This window comes from Rhynchophorus ferrugineus, unplaced genomic scaffold, assembly GCF_030347505.1.
Source record: "Rhynchophorus ferrugineus isolate W39M unplaced genomic scaffold, kcgeb_rfMv2 rfM1, whole genome shotgun sequence".
Lineage (NCBI taxonomy): Eukaryota > Metazoa > Arthropoda > Insecta > Coleoptera > Curculionidae > Rhynchophorus > Rhynchophorus ferrugineus.
In genome coordinates this window covers 49,564,364-49,585,385 of record NW_027472580.1, presented here as the reverse complement: position 1 = coordinate 49,585,385, position 21,022 = coordinate 49,564,364, and the positions used below count along the sequence as shown (strand labels likewise).

At 31.7% G+C, this 21,022-nt stretch overlaps 1 protein-coding gene and 1 long non-coding RNA gene across 2 annotated transcripts in view; one reads left to right on the top strand and one right to left on the bottom strand.

Moving 5' to 3' along the window:
* The window catches only part of LOC143198158 (uncharacterized), a 57,163-nt gene extending 48,844 nt beyond the window's left edge, over positions 1-8,319 (bottom strand). The window contains exon 1 of the long non-coding RNA XR_013006172.1: positions 8,212-8,319. This is a non-coding gene — a long non-coding RNA (uncharacterized LOC143198158). The remainder of the gene's footprint in view (positions 1-8,211) is intronic.
* The window catches only part of robo3 (roundabout 3), a 440,303-nt gene that overhangs the window by 300,659 nt on the left and 118,622 nt on the right, over positions 1-21,022 (top strand). The gene's annotated exons all lie outside the window — the stretch shown is intronic.

The window sequence follows — 21,022 nt, the reverse complement described above, 5'->3', positions numbered from 1 at the left end:
CCCTAGGCAGAGATATATCTTTTGCCATAATAATTGTGTGATAAGCAAAGGTTCCAAGAAGTGTTTCTTTTGTTGTTGGAATGTCTGCGGTGTAGAGCAGATACAGGAGAAGTCCCAAGACGCTACCTTGTGGAACTCTAGCCGAGATATTTTTAAATATCGAGAACGCCATTTCGTGCGTATTGACAATAGTTACGCGGTAACAATTTGCTCATCTTACAGATTAATACCAAATGTCACACCCGATCAAAAGCTTGTGTTACATCCAGGAATATTGCAGGGCAGTATTTCTTTTCCTCAAACGCTCTTTCAATAGCCGCAGTTACTCTGTGCACTTGATCGACTGTTGAATGGTGATTTCGAAAGCCAAACTGGAAATCTGGTATTGTTAGCAAATATTTAACACGTTTAAATATCAGTTTCTCAAATAGCTTTGATATTGCAGATAATAGCGAAATAGCTCTGTAAGATTCGACTTGTTCTGCAGGTTTGTCAGGCTTTTTGAGCATAGTTATTTGTGCCACATTAAAGCATTCCGGGACATTCTTCAGCCTTAAACAGGCATTAAATATATATGTCAACATGATGATTGCTTTTCGTGGCAGTTCTTTCAATAATCCAGGTGAAATGTGAACTATACCAGGTGCCTTTTTAGGATTGGGGTTATCAATTTCAGTGGCAACTTCCAGTGGAGAAATTAGATTTAGATCTACATCGAGTTGATAAACAGGAGATGTATCCATGGTAGATTCTATATCATTAGGTCGAAAAATCTTAACTGAGTATTGTGCGAACAATTCAGCTTTTTCATTGTCTCGTCGAACCCATTCATTTCGATGTTGCTTTCCATAGCGAATAATCTTTGTCTGCTTGTGGGCTTAATTCACTTGCATACTTTTGAAAGCAATTCGGTTTATATTCATTGATCTTTTGATTCGTCTGATTACTAATTCTATTAAAAGTTTTGTCTGCAACAACTAACTAACTGTCTTTAAGAATCTACCATTAGAAACTTACATACTACAGCTTATCTTCTTCGATCCTTGACTCAAATATATTACGTGTTATGTGAACCTCATAATGGTTTCATTCATTTCAACTTCCATTATCTTATGAATGAATGAATGAATTGAATAATACTCACACATTTTTTATTGGCGGCGTATACAGTACAATACTTACTAATTTTTGCTTATAATCAAGAATTTTTAATCTGAACAAAATACACCATATATATGTTAATGTTCTTGATAACGAATTCCTCAAAGATAATATGCATATTAGTCATATTTAAAACAAACACACCGTATAACAAAAGCCATTACCAGTTAAAAAGATCACGAATGACGCTTTTTATCTTTAAAATGTTGCAGCAATTCAAATGCTGCTACATGCGCCGACAAGATGTACTGCAAGATGAGAATCCGCGAGAGATCCCTTGTTTTTCTGTTTTGTCGGTTCTTCGTGGCTGTTCCCAGAATTCCTCCATAATAATTGTGTGATAAGCAAAGGTTCCAAGAAGTGTTTCTTTTGTTGTTGGAATGTCTGCGGTGTAGAGCAGATACAGGAGAAGTCCCAAGACGCTACCTTGTGGAACTCTAGCCGAGATATTTTTAAATATCGAGAACGCCATTTCGTGCGTATTGACAATAGTTACGCGGTAACAATTTGCTCATCTTACAGATTAATACCAAATGTCACACCCGATCAAAAGCTTGTGTTACATCCAGGAATATTGCAGGGCAGTATTTCTTTTCCTCAAACGCTCTTTCAATAGCCGCAGTTACTCTGTGCACTTGATCGACTGTTGAATGGTGATTTCGAAAGCCAAACTGGAAATCTGGTATTGTTAGCAAATATTTAACACGTTTAAATATCAGTTTCTCAAATAGCTTTGATATTGCAGATAATAGCGAAATAGCTCTGTAAGATTCGACTTGTTCTGCAGGTTTGTCAGGCTTTTTGAGCATAGTTATTTGTGCCACATTAAAGCATTCCGGGACATTCTTCAGCCTTAAACAGGCATTAAATATATATGTCAACATGATGATTGCTTTTCGTGGCAGTTCTTTCAATAATCCAGGTGAAATGTGAACTATACCAGGTGCCTTTTTAGGATTGGGGTTATCAATTTCAGTGGCAACTTCCAGTGGAGAAATTAGATTTAAGATCTACATCGAGTTGATAAACAGGAGATGTATCCATGGTAGATTCTATATCATTAGGTCGAAAAATCTTAACTGAGTATTGTGCGAACAATTCAGCTTTTTCATTGTCTCGTCGAACCCATTCATTTCGATGTTGCTTTCCATAGCGAATAATCTTTGTCTGCTTGTGGGCTTAATTCACTTGCATACTTTTGAAAGCAATTCGGTTTATATTCATTGATCTTTTGATTCGTCTGATTACTAATTCTATTAAAAGTTTTGTCTGCAACAACTAACTAACTGTCTTTAAGAATCTACCATTAGAAACTTACATACTACAGCTTATCTTCTTCGATCCTTGACTCAAATATATTACGTGTTATGTGAACCTCATAATGGTTTCATTCATTTCAACTTCCATTATCTTATGAATGAATGAATGAATTGAATAATACTCACACATTTTTTATTGGCGGCGTATACAGTACAATACTTACTAATTTTTGCTTATAATCAAGAATTTTTAATCTGAACAAAATACACCATATATATGTTAATGTTCTTGATAACGAATTCCTCAAAGATAATATGCATATTAGTCATATTTAAAACAAACACACCGTATAACAAAAGCCATTACCAGTTAAAAAGATCACGAATGACGCTTTTTATCTTTAAAATGTTGCAGCAATTCAAATGCTGCTACATGCGCCGACAAGATGTACTGCAAGATGAGAATCCGCGAGAGATCCCTTGTTTTTCTGTTTTGTCGGTTCTTCGTGGCTGTTCCCAGAATTCCTCCGAAAACGTGTCTGGTTACTTTAAGTTTGAAAAATGCCCGTCTAGCATTTTATTTCCTTCATTCGTAACACAAATGTCAGCATTTGCTTATTAGTTGTAAAGTTATTGAGGCTGTTCGGGAATCCGTTCTTCTGCACAAAGATATTCGCCTTTTACACAAAAAATTAGAGTTTAGAGAATAAAATAAAATACAATGTTAGTCAATAAAATCGAAAAATTTTAATCTATATGTCAGAAATGTATCCATGATTAGGTATCCATGATGGCTTCTGCTCAGAATTTAGTGGTATCTCTGTTGTGTACATCTTAAATAGGAATATGTGTCCACATTGCGAGGAACCTATATCAGTCTACCCAGTTTCACTAAATTTATTATTAAAATTTATGTTTAGGATGTTTCTTCAAAATCTACATATATTACCAAATATCTTAAAAGAAATCGGTCTTTATTTTAAAACTTAATTGTATCTTGTACATAACTTTATTTAATATTGGATTTTGTCTATACGTTTTTTATTTATTTATTTATTTATTCAATTTATATATTTTAGATTGAATTATTTTTTTTACAATTTATTATGTAAATTTATTAACGCTTTTATAATGGATTTAGGTCTTATTATTTTATTGTCTTATGATTTATTTATCTCATATTATTTTTAATGTTTGGTTCATGCAACAAGACATAGACCAGCAAAAATATAAATTCCTATAATAATACTTGGAAAACGCTACTTAAAATATAAATGCTGCCAAAAACCTTGAAGTACGGACATATTTAATGATTTAAGATCTACCATTGATATTATACGCGTAAACTACAACAGCAAAACTAAAATAAAAAATCCAATGATGTTTCGATTTTTTTAAATAAACTGACAATTCAGAGAAATCACCCATTATCAATTTTAAATCAATCTTCACAACACATCAATAAATCTTCATCTAATATATTGTAAACATTATATATAAAAGTGTTAGAACAATAAAATCATCGTTGGAATCCGTCCAAATTATTTCCAAACTAATATATGGCAGCACTTAAAACGTTACTGAGCTTTGAACTTGAACAGCCACTTAATTTTCCGATCTGATGTGCTGTCTGAAAGGCTTTTAGGAGAAAAATGACAAAAATCAAACGTATAATCGCGGTTCTTCTGCTATTTTTAACGTCGAGAACGTTGCGTCGGTATCATAAAATCAGATTTTTTTTATTTATATTAGTTTGGGCTTTTTGGTATCGTAGGAATTTTTATCGGAGATATGTGCGTATGTTGATGCTCTGGACGAACAAACATTTCCGACATAAGGGTCAAACTTAAACCTATTATATAAACATAAAATATAGAATGTAACGAGTGATTATTTTGCTTAAAATAATACACTGAAGTTACATTACACCGCTTATTAAATACAGAAATTTATTAGTAGGTTAAAAATTAATTTAAATAATAAGAGACCCAATATAAAGATATCTTTAAATATTGGACACAATAATATAAATATTATCGTTATATATATTAACTACATATTAACTAGTGACCAGTAGATTAAGAAGAGAAACATTTTTTCCTGGATTATGTTCCAAGTTCTCTTAGTTCAAATAAAATGTTGTTAGTGATACTCTAAAAAAGGGCTTGCTTATATAAATTTAAATTTAAAATGACATCTATCAATTAAAATAATATAGCTGTAAAGAGCACTAATGATGGGATCCATACATTGGAAAATTTTGGAATACCTATATGCAGAAGTCGAGTAAAATTGTACTAAAATGTATCCACTGCGATTACTAAGCCGGCAACAAGGTATTACTGCATAAATCAGTTCTTAAACCCCTTTAGTCATACAAAAATTAAATGTGTTGTTCTATTAACAATTCTAGCCGACTTAATCTTTAGAAGTTCCAAAATAAACCTGTCGGTAACATTGTCGATTTCCCATACCACATCTCCAACTCGATCATTATTATGCATTCTGCACTCATTACGAAGTAATTCGACATGAAGAAAAGTACTGTGAAGAGAAATTGGGATTCTTCAGTTTTGTCTACTACCATCAGGTCAAATTAACAGAGATGTAGGTTCTAAAATAACATCTACGTTACAGTTTACCCAAAGATTCACTTACTGAAGTGATTATCCGCCTTTATAACAAGTATTATTAGAAAATGCTTATTACCCATACTGGGATATTCTTGAACCATTAAGAGTAATAGTTTGTAATAATATATATAGTAATAATAAATCCATTATTTTTGTTTGAAATTGCGGGCTTTATTTAACATTTTGAATGATCCGATTTAAACCAAACATATGCTGTTTTCTTCGATAATTTTCCACCAATTCGAAGGTAATTCCACTGCCCCTCTCTCATAGAACTACATATATCTCATGCAGTCCGTCCATATTATGTTTTAACCGCTAAAGTTCATTTTCACAAGCGTGACTTGTGGTGAAATGTTCACCAACAAAATATCTCGTCATGGAAAGGAAGAAATGATAATCACTTGGTGTCGGGTCTGTGTGTGTGTGTTCAAGTATTATATGTTGTATTGAGCTAATTTTCAAGCAATATACATGTTGCAACACAAATATTGATACTATAATGAAATACGTTAAAAGGTTATCAATTTACGGCTAAAAATAATGGTTATACAATTTTATTGCTTTATTCGAACTGAAATTATGAGACATAAAATATATATCTAGGTTTATATCTCACATCTAACTGACCAGTAAAGATATCGTAAAACAATACTCCTGCCCAAATTGTTTTTAAAGGGTCACACAAAAACCAGTCAATGATGTTTAACCGAATAACGATCAAAGTTTATGACGGCCGTATTAACAAATCGCCTGAAACAGCAAGATGTTTTGCGACGACCTGCCTAGCCGATATTTCGCATCTAGTACGGGGGCCCCATCTGCACCAGGCCCGTCCATAAAAATTCAAATCCTTTCCTCTCCTCCCCCTCCTCCTTCTCTTCCTACTCCAATCCCATCCGCAGAAATCCTGAACTATACCTACAGGTTCGCATAAAAAGGCACTACGTGCTTTCTACATAAAATGTTCACATTAAGATCATATCTCGGGGAAAAGATAACCGAAATATATATATACGGCATCGTTCCGTGCACAAACCAGAAAACTATAAAAAACGCGGGGATAAAAATACGTGCGGGGGTGCCCCGTTAAACTGGGAGAAAAGTGGGGGGACCGGTTATGGATATTTGCCATTTCCTTTTTATTGGAGGAGATATTTGATGTATTGCGTACCTCAATGGAGTAGAAAAATTCCTCCTATATTTTTGTACATAACTCCAAATAGTTATATCATTCATAGATATTTTATTTTATACATATTATTTATAATAACAAAATAATAATCATGAGATTTTAAAGCTTTTCTGACAACATATATTATGCCAAACAATTTATTCGTTTTTATAAAATGCAATGATAATATAAAAAATACAAATTTTAAATGCATGCCACTAAAGAAACCATATACTCATCAGATGGAAAATAATTTTATATGCAACAATATTAACTTGTTTTTAACATATTCAGAGTGTTTTCACATTAACTTGATTAACTGTTGTCTTTAAGGATATGCTTTAATAATATAATTTACTTTTAATAACCCATAAAGCAATATACCTGTCTGGTCTCATCAAGCTCATAACTTTTGCAATATGAATGTCTCTTTCGATATCGATCAGCTCGTCTCCTTGTCTACATGTAAATATTAAAGCAAATCTATCACCAATCACAGTTCAATATAAAAATTACTCTTATGAAATATTTAATAATGTTTTATGACTTTTAGATGCTTTTCGGTTACTGACACCTTAATTACTGTTGCTAGTTTACAAAAAATATTTTTAGTTTAACTTAACTACATGTGGATATTTTTTTAATCGAATAAAAATCTTGTTTTGTTTTCAAACACCAATAATATCAATGAAACTCTGCAACTTGCTTATCAACTGAATTATATTTAATATTATTATTATACATAATACATTGGTATTTTCTTTTTGTAACTTTCTTATAATATTTTTATATCAAAATATTGATTATATCTCTATTTGAAATGTTTATTATTTTTTATATTCCCAATATAAAATAATAAAATATTAATATCAAAGGCTGAAAAAGAAATGTAACCTTTAGCACCGAAATGCTTTATCCTTTAAATCGATTAATATAAAATTATTCATCTTGCTGAAAGTCTATCACTGCATTTCCTTAGATATGTCTCAAGTATCAACAGTAATTTGATAAATACTAAATACAGTGTCGTAGTAAAATATATATTCCACATTGGTCCACCACCTAACAATTATTCCCACAAATATTTCTTTCAAACATAATTTGCTCTTGATATATACGTATTTTTTAAATTCAGTCAATACATGTCGACATATCATTTTAATTATACTTCATCATAAAACAAATGTGGCCATTTACTTTTCTTCCAGAATAAGTTAATTCTCTTCACTCATTTCTAAATATAAGTAGAATTTGAGAAGTAGTTAATTGCTAACATTTTTGAACTTCTTCCCACGTAAGTGCTTCAACAATTAAAAATATGTTTGATCACTCGACTTCACGATGGAAAGAAATGGAAGGAAGCTCAAAACACTTTCAAAATTCCTTCACATATTTTATCGGAATGCTATATATGTAGGCAAGTATTTTTTTCACTGATACGTTCGACTAATATAGATACATTCGAAATCAAAATAAAGACCTGCTGGTGCCTTCATTACATTGTCAGATCTACATCCTATCCAATGAGATAGCTTCCTAATATATTTAACATTGCATAAACTTTATTAGTTCATATTTCTGTGGTTTTCTCCAAAGGTATTTTTAGATATAACATTTAAAACCACAAAAGTCCACAATTTTCTGACTTATTTAACTAAATTCAATAGGGAGCTATTTTTACAGACACTGGCGATAACGTGACAATCATGTGAGTCATAATATTAGTTATATAAATTATTCAAATTTTGGAAAAACATACTGACGTATAAATCCCGTACTTGCCTTGCTTGTTTATTAATGCAAGTACAACAGAATAGTAGTAATAAATTAAATTGTAAATTAAGATTATACTAAATGTAACGTAAGATGTAATTAATAAACAAAATTATTCAATAAGTCTATTGAGCCTGCAAAATTAAATTAAAAAATTCATTATATTTATTCTGTGATACTACAATAATTAATAGCAAGAATCTCAACTTACTTTTAATGAAACATGTTGTAATTTCATGAATTGCTATGTGTTATTGTCAGACATGATGTATTATTTTCACGCTTATCGTCCGTACACCCAACTACAATCTTGCACATCAACTAAAACGAGTACTTATTTATTTGCAATTAATTGGTCTCATAAGGACAGAATATTAATTATGTAAACCAGTGGCGTTGTATTCTCGAAAAAATTAAAGAAATCCAGCAAATAAGTTATATAAATTCAATCAAAATAAATATCAATAAAAATTAAATAATGTGACTATCCTCATGATTCATTATATCCTTCGTGAAGTTTAAACAAATAAAATATATTGTTTTATTCGTTACATTGCTAGTAATCGTTGCCGTTTAACCTACAGTTTGTCTCTAGGTTAAACGGAAACGATTACTAACAATGTAACGAATAAAAGGTCAATTGAAGTCCCCGGCCTACCATAGTAAAACACATTTTTTTGGCAAAATTAGTTTTTTTTTTCAACATAAATCCCTCCAAATCTGATACACTGAATACAGCGACCCTCCAACTTTTCGGTACCATTTTTGTAGTACGATTTCTCCTTTGCTTCAAAATAGGCCTCAGTTTCGACGACCACCTCTTCATTCGGCGAAAATTTCTTCCCAGCGAGCATTCTCTTGAGATCTGAGAATAGAAAATAGTGGCTGGGGGCCAGATCTGGAGAATACTTTCACTGACTTGTGACACGGTGCATTGCCTTGGTGAAGCAGCACTTTCTTTTTCTTCAAATGCGGCCATTTTTCGGCGATTTCGTCCTTCAAACCGTCCTGTAACGCTATGCAATAGTCGCTGTTGATGGTCCTTCCTTTTTCAAGGTGGTCAATGAAAATTGTTCCAGGCGCATCCCAAAATATAGACGCCATAATCTTGCCAGCCTACTGTTTCCGAAGCCTTTTCCCACGCTTCGGAGCAGGTTCATCGTATGCAGTCCACTCGGATGACTGTCGATTGGACTTCGGAGTGAAATGATCATCCATTGTTATATATCGACGCAAAAACTTGGGATTATTACGCTTGATCATGTTCAAACACTGCTCCGAATCATCGACTCGTCGTTGTTTTTGGTCAAAAATGAGCTCGCGCGGCACCCATTTTGCACAGAGCTTTCTCATACCCAAATATTCGTAAATGATATGATATACACGTTCAGTTGTTATATTTAGAGTGTCTGCTATTTCATTTAATTTCAATTTACAGTCATTCAAAATCATTTTGTGGATTTTTTTAATGTTTTCGTCAGTAACAACCTCTTTTGGGCGTCCACTGCGTTCACCGTCTTCGGTGCTCATTTCACCACGTCTAAACTTACAACACTTGATTCACTCAAAATGCTGCAATTCACAAACTAATGATCCAACAGCTATCCAATTTATACAAGCATCTTTTAAGGGTTAGGGCTAACTAAAAAAATTATAGATTTAATTCTAGTATCGCCATCTATATGTCAGGCCGGGGACTTTTCTCTCTTAGTCTCTGGTATAATAATGGAACACTACTGTTTTTCTATTAAATGCACCTCACTACACTACATTGCCACAAGATCAAATGGTTTGATTCTTTTTAATTTAGTCCTGTTCTGGTGTTATCCAAGAGTTTTATTACTTTGGTATTAATATGAGAATGGGGTCTGTCCTCATGCCTCCTTGCGATTCCTTTGATTTTCTGAGTGACAGTCGGTATCTAAAGATCTTGGTATATTTAATAAGTACTGTAGCCTCCCGATGGACCTAAAATATTTCTTAGGATTTTGTTCTGGAAAACTGTTCTGGTATAGTATTTATATTACTTTTCGCGGAACATCCCCATACTTGAATGCTGTATGACTATATAAGCTTTAATATTTTAACTTCAGTTTTCCTTTTATATTTTACATGTTCCTTCAAGCGAAGTTTTGCATCAAGATTAATTCCGCGATACTTCCGTTGTTACTATATGGAATGATAGTATTATTTATTTATATTTATTGTTACTTGTGCGGTCTCGTTATACGTAAACTGCACATGCAGAGATTTACTTTAGTTAACTTGTATTTTCCAGGTTTAGATCCAATTATTTATATTGTCACTGGCCTGTTGTAATTTTCTTCTGGCTTCTTCGCTATTTTATCTGACAGCAAGAATCGCAGTGTCATCAGCAAATGTAGCCATAGTGATATTTTTGTAGGATATCACCATGTGGGGAGTAGATAAATTATTGGTCTTAATATACTTCCTTGCGGTTCACCTGCTTCAGCTTCTTTTATTGTAGATTAGGCTTTCTCTTGTTTGACTCTAAATATTCTGGGTATACTATATGATATTAATAGTTTATTGTGTTGTATTTCGGTAACATTTTCTGCATCTTATGAACAAGGCCTTTATTCCATACCTTAACGAAGGCTTGTGCTACATCTAAAAATATATAGCTGAACATACCTTTTGTCTTCATAAGTTTTCAATTACATACGATATTTTTAAAACTGGTCAATTTTTGTTGTTAATGAATGTTTGGTTTCGTTTGGTTTGGTTTCGGCTTTACGAACTAGAATGTTGGTATTACTGATAGATAATAACAGTGAGATAATGGGCTTATATTTAATTTGGTGATTTAAAATTTAAAAAAGTATTCGAAGTAATTATAATAAATACATTGTAAATTATAATATGCAATAAGTACTTTTTTTGTGATTATTTTCCATAACATTCCTACTAAATATACATTGGCATTTTAAAAGTATGTTGTGTATTATAAATATATTTTAGCAAATTAGTATAATTAAAAAAATTGTCTTAGATAATTGAATTATAATTCTCGTATTCTGATTATATAAAAATATATAAATTATGTATTATATATTAATTCAACAACTAAAAAAAGAAAAGAAGAATTATGACGTGAAATAATTCTATATCATTGCACAAATTATTCAGCTTTTTTAGTATATATAAGAAAAAAATAAGTATAATAAATATAATTATGACTTCAAAAAATTCTATATCAATGCGCAGTTTATTCAACTTTTTTAAGTATAATTTTTTTAATCGATAAATCAGGAAGTTCAATGTAACTAAAGCGCATTGTCAACATCAAATGTCGATAAAACAAAATATTTTTGATAGCAAGGGATTTATCAAAATAACATGACAACTTTTGTGGGCGCCAATGTGTGAATTTTTTAATTTTCAGCCATTGTTTAGGGACTAACAAACGCTGCCGTTGCATATATTTAAAAAAAATACTACAAAGTCCGCAAGCCGACACAAAAAACGTAGTGGAAAAAAATTGCCTCATAATTCCGCCATCAGTGTCAGAAAAGACGAGACTTAATTTTTTTTCATTCGTTTTCTTTCCTCTTGTTTGTTTCGGTTGCCGAGCGCCCGCCGATAATCCCGAGTCATCTTTGTCCGTTGAATTGCACATAATTGTTAAGAAGATTATTTCGTTGTTACGTACTGTTATAATTAAAATGTTGAAGTGAATTCACGCGAACATGATATGTCGGATGAGTTGGGTATTTATTTGAGGTGTAAAGTCAAGAACTGTAATTTAATTTTAGATATTTTTTATAAACTTGTGACATGATTAATGAACCAGAATGTTTTTATTTCTCATATCTCTAGTAGTTTTTTCTTTAATAAAAACGGTTTCTTTTATATCTTAAAGTCTCCTTTTTACTAACGATGGTTTATCCGGATTGGACCCACTGTTTAACGTGAGTTCCGACAAAACCGTTCCGAACAAATGTGATTTTGGATTGTCCAGTGAATTTTTGTCAATTGTAGAGAAATAATCACTAATACGTGTACGATAATTTGATGATAGAAAATGAAATATAAGGAAAGAAATAATCTTAAAAAAACATTTCCTTATTTGAATGAATGTAAATTATTTTTGTATATATTGAGCTGAAAATATGTTTCTTTAATGGATAAATTGTATCCAGAGTTGTTAGAGAACTATTATACTTTTGGACTGTTATACTTTTGGTTTATTTGTTAACTTTATCTACTATATTTCATGCTTATATCTATTCAATCTAGAGGAAAACTAGAGTTTTCTTTATTTTGTCTACCTTTTTTATTACTATTTTTATTACCACCAAAATGAGAGAAATTCTATATATTATTTTAGTTCATTAGATCCTCTCGATTTTATATTAGTTGTCCGATTATACGCTACTAAATTTAATAAACGGTTATGAATTAATCTAAACCAGTTAAATACATCGAAATCAAACTCAAAATCAAGGAACTGCATTAGTTAGTCGGAAAATACTGGCAACTTAGCATAAAAACAAAGAGGTTGGTTTATATGGTTGGTGGTGCGTATGGTACAAATGTTGGGTTGCACTAAAACATCAAACCAACTACTAATCTCACATAATGCTCATATTTAGTAACCATATTAAATATGGTTTCTAAACCACACCAACGTGGAAGCAAAACAGCTACTGAACAACACCCGGGAAATCACAAGATTCAAGCAAACCAAACTACATTAACTTATATAGTCCATAATTGTTACTTCTAACTTAGCTTAAGTAGTTTAGTTTTATTTTACTTTGAAAAATACATAGTGATGTATTAATCCCGTACTCGCCTTCCTCGGGTATTAAGGCAAGTACAATAGAACAGTAGTAATACATTAATTTTTAAATTAAGATTTTATTAAGAATATCTTATGTAAGATGTAATTATTTAAAAAAAGTTTTAAATTAACAGATCCAAACTCGCAGATTGTGTTAGTATTGATATATATATATCAGATAATGAATCATCGGATTCCTAATAATCTTCTCTTGTGAAAACGAAAGTACTTCAAATACCATCAAGTCTATACATGAATTAATTCAAAACCTCTAACATCTTTATACATTTAATGTAAATTAATTTAAATATGTCTAGATTAACAACTTCTTACATTTTTAATGAAAGATGGTAGCTCAAAACCATCTGTTGACCAGAACCTGCGGAATAAATAACAAAGAAGGGATTAAAACCACAACCGCCACAGATCAGTTCCAAAGAATAACAAATATTTATATTTATTTTTATATATTTATATTATATTCATAAAAATTCAATTTTCATGCATTTATATCCACAAATCTTAAGAGTAGTTAATAGACTATATACATATGAATGCATTTTAATAGAACAGTGTACCTAGACTTTTTTTAATTCCAAGAAAACTAGAAGATTTGAAACGTTTTAGGTTTACTTATGTCGAAAATGAATGAAATTTAAAAAATGTATACCAAATATGCATATATTTCAATATTGAACTAACAGCATCAATATATCCAATTGAGTATATCCACATATTATAAACGTATTTACTTTACATTTGGTTTTACACCTCCTATAAGCTCTAAATGTACTTTGTGTATCTGGACTCTTCCCTAATAACATTATATTTTTCATCTAATAGTATCTACAACAGTGTTAGTGCTCATATATTTCTTATATATTTCTATCATATCATATATTTTTTAACTACTATTAATAATGATACTAAAATTGACATTAAGAAAAATTTAACGTACTCTTATAACTTCTTCTATTCTCTACCATTTTGTGAGTTTTAATGAAAATCAGTCTATGCTGGTAATTTTGTTGATGTAACATCTAGAATATATTATGACTTTTGTTTATATTTTAGTTTTAGTTAGGGTAAATGAATTTTGAACTATATGCACATGCGTACCATATACATGCACTTCTCCAATCTTATATTACATATTGCTTATATCCCCGTAGTCCAACCAAATGTACTAATTGATAATAATTTTCTACAGATATAAAACAACTTTATATATTAAAAACTCATTTTTTGATGCGTAAAGATTTTTTCATTGCATATCTAGTAATAATATTAGCCTCTAATATATATATATATATATATATATATATATATATATATATATATATATATATATATATGTATATAGCCTGTATATTTCTAAGGGAAAATTGTGTAAATTAGCGATATGCTACAAAGTTCGGCGACGGTCCGCCATTGTCCGTTCTAATCCGCAGGACGAGATAAAACGATCGTCCTGTTTAAAAAGACAAAAAATATCCATTTACCTAGGGAGAGCGGCAGGAACGACAACGTTTAATACAATACCCTTATCGCTAACCAAATGGACTACGGCAAACGGGTTCGCTTTGCATACAAAATGCCCTCGACGCCGAAACAAATGGTACGTTAAGGATAATTTCTCCCGTTGTACAGTGCTCTTCCTGTAAGGGTCAGCCGATGCTAATCCTGCCGGATTAATGTCCTTTTGTCTCCCGAATTTGGCCCGGATAGCGTGGAAATGACCTGTATGGAAGAAAGGCTTACCACAGCCGAGCCCATTCTTTTGCCGTTTTATATATTTTACTACATCATGAAGGCCATTTGGAGGGCCCCGCTTAATTTCAGCATTACCATATTATTCCAAATTTCAATTAGTTCTTGCCGTTTTTTCCATTACATAATGTGTTTGAACAGGAGTCCTCGAAAACGTTTTCCCCATACGGGGTCCTTCATTTGAAATATAATTTGTTTCCATATCGTACATTAGACATATCATCAAATTGTTAAGAGAGAAAGATATTCAGACCTCTATTTACTTTAAGAATGAAGATATCATCAAATTGTAGCTGAAATATAAAAGGAAAGGAGCCGGATGTAATACAATTTATATAATTTAATTATATACTCATAATTCATATTGTTTTATACTCATATACAAATACGACACATAATTTACAATAGTTTACATCGAGGAAGTAACCAAATATGATCCTCAACAGCCAATAATTTCCTTTTTATGGTGTGTAACTCTTAAATTATCTTTTCTTTGTTAATATCTCAATAACTTTATCACATTTACGTGGTACCTAGATTAAGTTTTTCGCAGAACAGATTCATAAAGTGGCCACAATAGCTTCCAACGATATTTGTTGTACTTGTACTTTGTATTCTTGTACCAAAATATCCACCAATTGCTTCATTGATGTTGGAGTTAGAAATCTCCTCCTCTCTCGTGTTAAAACTCAAACTTCAAAGGAATACTGAACATTGATGTTTGTGTGTGAGTGCATTATCATCTTAGAATATGGCAGTGTTTGGCAACAATATGTTAGTAATAGTAAAAACTTTATGAGTGACGATGTCGAGATATTTATTTGCCATGAATTAATGATGTGTATAAGGAATAAGGAATATCACCACTCGAATCATAAATGAAGCGCCTCATGCTTAAGTTTAGGAGCCAGACAGTCCGGATCACAGATTTCTTTTAGGGTTCTCTCTACATAAACCAGGCCATTTCTAAGGAAAAAATTGTAAATGATGATTGATCGGGGTATACTATACCTTTCCGATTATCAGTTCTTTCAAGGTTTAGTATTGGCTTCCATTATTAAGGGTTTAGCAATCGCAGCCCTTCGATGCTTTCTGGAGCTCCCACCGTCAAAACAGTATTACTTAATTGAGTATTAAAATTTACTGTTAATTTGACCGATATGCTTTTACACTTACCTTTTGGTTTTGCACAGTATTTCTCTTTGCCGATAATATTTTACCACACTTTATATATACTATCGTTACCATGGGTACTGCCAATGTAGACAACATCTGAGAGATCACACATTACACCGACCGATTGTTTAAACCATCGCAGATTCAAACATATAACACACTAAGATATAACTCACAAAACTTAGTACGTAAACTGAGCAATACATGCGCGTCGAATTATTCACATGGAAGCAGAGTTGCCAACATGCAACAAGAAGTATTGGATGGCGCTCATATTATTTTGCCTATTCCCTGTAATGTTTGGATTTTATTTAACTTATCAATCCTTCATGATATTTAATTGTGTTTATTACATCTTAAAGATGGGCAAACGTTAGCTTAATATTTTTTTTATTCATTACCAACTATTAACAAATGTATACAACCTAATATTACCAAAGATTGCTTCGCAAATAGTTGTGTCTAAACTCGCTTCAGAGCAATTTATTTTTATTATTTTAACTAAATATTAGGAAAGTAACATTTAACAGTTTTTTATTTAATTATTAACAAATATGAAAACCAATGAATACACAGCTCTCCTAAAATATTCATCAATCAACCAATCAATAAGTCTACTAAATCTCTCTTTATAATTATATCCTATATTTTTGATACGACTTTTTGGTATAGTCGAGCTTTTTCTATCCTAATCCAGACAATCCTAATAGTACCATGACTTATCAAAGCAAGACTATCTCTCGATACTTTATCTCCATCGACATTGCTAATTGAATTTCCATTATTGAATTAGGATTCACTAAAAGATTGGCGGTACTGTATTACTTAACCATTCGACATAATTAACTAGGACATTTAAAATGGTTCTTCTGAAAAGGACCATAAAATACATCATATCTCATTAAGTTCGTATCCTGAGGAGTCCATGACTGGATGGCATGAACTAAATTCGATGTACCACACGATCATAAAACGCGTGCACCTTTCCGCGGAGTCCAAAGACAGGCAGTTAATGTATGTAGTAACAGTTGAGGCGTTTAATTTCGCTAAAAGTGTTGTAGCCCGAAGGTTTTAGGCGTACTGCCAAAGCCGCTGGAATATTCGCTGTTTCCCGTTATGCAAAGTTATTTATGTTTCGGTTCTTTTTTATACATTTTCGCATTCCTGGATGCGTCAGCTAAATTTACCTGAAATATTATTCTTTCGATTTCAGGTGAGAAAATTGAATGCTCAATGGTTATTAAATAACAATAATAAATAATTTTAGATACCTACTTGATTTAAAGAAAATGTTTCTTTTACTAATGTTAACTTAGTTATTATACCATTTCAATAAAAGAGGTAGCGGCTTGTTTGGTCGACATTACCCTTAACTAGGACTTTCATTTATATTTCTTTCATATGCTATTTAATTTTTGTTTTATCTTAATAATACAAGTTTTTTGACAGAGCTATATATTCGCGGATCACTTCTATGTTTAGGCATTTCCAATGTTTTCACTATTGTCAAATGAAATATAATTTTATTGTTCTTAAAATGAACCCATTTTCATAAACATGTCAGGTGAATATAGGGTACTGCAACATCCCATTCGAATTGCAACAGTTTATCCTTCACAACTTTTTCAATATTATTTCAGTATTCGAGAGTTGCCATATAGCAGGATTACTTTACGCCTATTACTTTTACTCCTTTTTACTAACGAGGATTTATCCGGACTGGACCTACTGTTTAACGTGAATTCCGAATTATGGTCATCGGCATTAGACCTACCGACTGGCCAGTGACCAACTTAGGGACCATCCCAGATAACATCCGCTTTCACCCACCCTGGACTCAGATGGTTATTCCTTCTCGGATTTTCCACTGTTACATATAAAAAAATTACAATTACTATCACAAAAATAGAGTGCAATTGTGATATAAACTTCAAATTCAACAAATGCCCTTTTGGATTGTCCAGTGAATTTTCTGTCAATTCTAGGGAAATAATCACTGATACGTATACGATAATTTATAGATTATTTATAGAAATTCAAATATAAGGAAAGGAGCAATCTTAAGAATCCTTACTTTATTTGAAACAACGGAAATTATTTTTGTATATTATGAGTTGAACATATGTTTCTTTAATGAATAAATGGTATCCAAATCGGAAATCTTGTAATATCCTATATTTAGCAGACATATTTAATTTACTATTACTGATTGTTCCTTGTTTTTCAAAACCCATCGCTCAATTAATTCCATTGAAGTTGGTCCGTTATGGATATGGATAGATCACCTGGAATTATCATAATTATCCACTTTTCATTTCCAGTTGCAATATTATAAAGAAAACTACTTGACAAGCTTGTCTAGCAAGCAATGAACCTGCGATGTTGAAACTATTCGTGTGCTAACCATTTTCCTTCCTTTTGGTCCTTTCCCATCGCATATGTATACTTCGAAACAATTCAATAATCAATATCTGCTAAGTTACCTGAAAGTTCTTTGAGAGTTTACATTTTCGTCCAATAAATCTTGCAATTTATTGTATCCGAACTTTTTGGTTCTCCAAGCTGTTTGTTGAAACCAAAATCGATCAATGGGACATAACGAAGAAGTATCACCATAAGATTCAAAAATGCTTTGATGGTCTTCGACAGCAGATTTCTTCAAATCGTACAACAAAAGTAATGAATATTGAAAATGTAAATTTAAGCGCATGATTAACGTCTATATACACTGAATATATATATATATATATATATATATATATATATATATATATATATATATATATATATATATATATATATATATATTCAGTGTATATACATGTGATGGGAAAGGACCAAAAGGAGGGAAAATGGTTACCACACGAATAGTTTCAACATCGCAGGTTCATTGCTTGCTATATACTATGAAATTTAACAGTTAGCTTGGGCTGTTTAGCAGTTTTTTACATTGATACTTTAAAATATTTCAAATAGATAAAATAATGTAAATGCAAGGTGCATGCAAGAACCTAATAACTAAAGATATGATGAATGTGAATTAACGGAAATGAATAATGACCTGTTGAAACAACTATACAGCCAATATTGCCGATGAGAGATGCCAAAAAATATCGATAAAAGGATACATAGATATATTTTCAAAATATATCTATAATAAATTTTAAATTTCTAAACACCTTCCCCCTTTATCTTTATAATTAATAGCTAATTAGGAACACAAAAATCACAAAGGCACGACATCGACTTTTCCGAAGAATCAGCTCCATATAATGTCATGCGAACCAAATGTTCTTTTTCCTCCAGTTATACTAATTCAGGCACGACTTTATTATATAGGCGTTCCAATAAAACAACCAATGAACGTCAAAAACTTTGTTTAATACACTGCCAAATGCAGTTTGTAAAGATATAAAATTAGTTTAAAACTCGGAGCATATTTTTCATTCTTATTTTACCCTAGTTAAAAGGAGCAGAATACTATCTAATTCGCCGGAATATGTAACCGAGTCAAGTAAAATTCGATTTGTGTTGCTACTGGTCTAACCTGTTGTCAAATGTCTCCAAAATTCTTCAAAGCATTAGTGATAATAATTGGAGGTTACAAGCTGGTAAACGTTTTAAACCAAAATTCGAAGATAATACGGCAACATTCAAACGTGCTGACGTCATAAACCTTGATGATCTGCATTGGCTGTTTTATTACATAGACTAGATATCACTTTTGTGCAAATTGCAGGGCAACAATCCAAGTTCAATTGTTCCTAATTGACGATAATTATAATAAAATTTTATTGATATTGAAATATATGTTTATAAGATGCTACCATCATACAACATATCTGATTTTATCTAATACATTCTTGCCGGTGCTCAATTTTATGCCGTCAACCAATCATCCATTTATGAGAGCACATTTAGTCATCCTATTTTTTGTCAATTTTTAAACTATCCATCACCTCGCTTCCCACCAAAAAAAACGTAATTGAAAACCATTTTTGATAATACTCTTTTTTAAATTAACTATACATATACTTAATTTCATATTTAGTTTTGAAAATGTTATACCTAATGTAGTACTTAAAAATAAAAGATTTTAATGAAATGAAAATGTATAATCTATAAAGTGAGATTATTTTAGAATAGAATTTAAAAAATAGGTTTACTACATTAAAAGTATTTAATAAAGTTTGAACGAAACAGTACGATTTAAGAAGAGAATTTTTTAAGAAAGTGTAAAATGTTTAATGAAAAAAAAAAGCTATCTCTAAGAGCTATTTGTAGAAACATTATTCACAAACAAAAAATGCCGGCTTGGTAACCACAATGTTTAAAGCAATAGGATAGCCCTCGTCTAGGTGCGATAGGTGTATGATACGATAAATGTATGTTTATGATTGTTTCTAATAGTCCATTAACAAGAGTGTAAAATCCTATAAGGAAAACTATCCCAGTCACGCCAGTAACCAGGCGTTATCAGCTCATATGTCTTAAGAATGGTCTCTAACACAATAATCGGTAACTTAATGCGACAGATCACAGTTGAGATCCCACGATGATCCTTATTTTGTAAAAAGGGGACCTTAAAATATTAAATAACGTATAATTGTGAACGATAGAGATAGCGATTTTAAAATAAATAGTTTAAATAAAATTTTAAAAAGCAAGAAGAGCAGTTCATTTTCTAACTATGAAATATAGTTGCTTTCGACATAATACACCTTTAAACATTGAACTGCATATGAATAAAGGAATACGTGAATGTTAATCGATAGTTATGTGTCCAGATTATCGATAAATCTGTTCGTTGTCAAAAAATACCAAATATTACGAGACAAGACCGCGCCAATCACATTTATTTATCGGCTGCTCTGGGTTGGAAACCACTCGAGCGTTGGCCGGACGGAGCCTCCGCCGCTTCTGCATTCCGCAAATATTAATTAATTTCGCCCCATTCCGTCCGGCCAACAAAGGCCAGACGAGAAAGGTGTAAAATATCTGGGGTGTCAGATTAATTAACCGGTACAAGGGTTCATTACATTATTAATTTGGTATGCGCGTTCAGCATTTATGATTTTTAATTAAAGCGAGTCCACTTTTTTCGTTCTTCGTCTTTTTTCTGCCTCCCCTATCGTCCCGTTTCGCTATGCAATCCATGGAGGTTTATTTTGTTCTTTGAGTACTGCCCCAGAAATGGAATACCCGCAATAATTAGAAATATCGAATTCTAACCGCTCCTATTAATTGCGAATATCTCGGCTCTAATTCA